Source organism: Erinaceus europaeus, chromosome 2 (genome assembly GCF_950295315.1).
Source record: "Erinaceus europaeus chromosome 2, mEriEur2.1, whole genome shotgun sequence".
Taxonomy (NCBI): Eukaryota; Metazoa; Chordata; class Mammalia; order Eulipotyphla; family Erinaceidae; genus Erinaceus; species Erinaceus europaeus.
The window spans coordinates 195,876,572-195,877,791 of record NC_080163.1 but is presented as its reverse complement, the minus strand read 5'-3'; positions in this window follow the sequence as shown (position 1 = coordinate 195,877,791).

Genomic DNA, 1,220 nt, shown 5'->3' with positions numbered 1-1,220 from the left:
CCCCTCTCTGTCTTCCCCTCCTCTCTCCATTTCTCTCTGTCCTATCCAACAACGAACGACATCGACATCAACAACAATAATAACCACAACAAGGCTACAACAACAAGGGCAACAAAAGGGGAGAAAAAATGGTCTCCAGGAACAGCGGATTCATGGTGCAGACACTGAGCCCCAGCAATAACCCTGGAGGCAAGAAAAAAAAAAATTCCAGAAAATATCCGGCTGGGGAGGGGGTTCAGTAATAGAATGCACCTAACATGCCAGAATGATGTTCTTGTCTCTCTGTTTCTCAAGTAAATAAATAATTCCAGAAAAAACAAAAATGAAGGGTAAAGGAGCCAAGCAGTGGATTTACCTGGTTAAGTGTGCATAGTACTAAGCGCAAGGATCCAGGTTCAAGCCCTCACTCCCCACCTGCAGTGGGATGCTTTATGAATGGTGAATCATGTCTGCAGGCCTCTTTCTCTTTATTTCTCCCCCGTCCCCTCTCTCTAGAATTTTTCCTTATTTTATTTTCTTTATTTATTATTACATAGAGACAGAGAGAAACTGAGAGGGGAGGGGGAGATAGAGAGACACCTGCAGCCCTACGTCACAACTCGTGAAGCTTTCTGGCGTAGGCACTGCAATGCGAGCTGCCTGACAGGGTACCAGCTTTGCAGGAAGTTCAGCACAGCTGGACTCTCCAGGCCAAACTGAAACCATCTCACCTTTTGCCATGTATAGGGCTTCGGATTAAGCTCTGTGTGGTCTTGATAATCTTTACCTGTGGCCAGGCTCAGAGCCTGAACAATCACAAAATAATGACAAAACCTGCACTGCGCTCTGTAAGACTGATTATAATGGAACAAGCAATATCAGTAATGTAGAATTTTTTAGGAGACTCCTAGAGGAAGAATTGTTTCCCCCTTTATCTACACCACTTCCTTTAGTATTCCCACTAAGATATAGAGAAAGATTGGTGCTTCCCACAGTGGAGGGGCCACCTTACATAGCATAAATAATAAATGGAAAGTTATGGTACCTGCCTAGATACAATGGGCCTTTTAATCGACCACCACTATGCTCCCACTTCTTTATGCAGGAATAGTGCACGAGAACCTAGGTCACATAGGGAGCATACACAGAAGATGGATTCCAGTTAGAGAGCTTCACTTTATGGAGAGGCTGGCCAGGTCAGCCCCACCTTGGTGCCTTCTCAGTAAGGAACAAAACAAAAC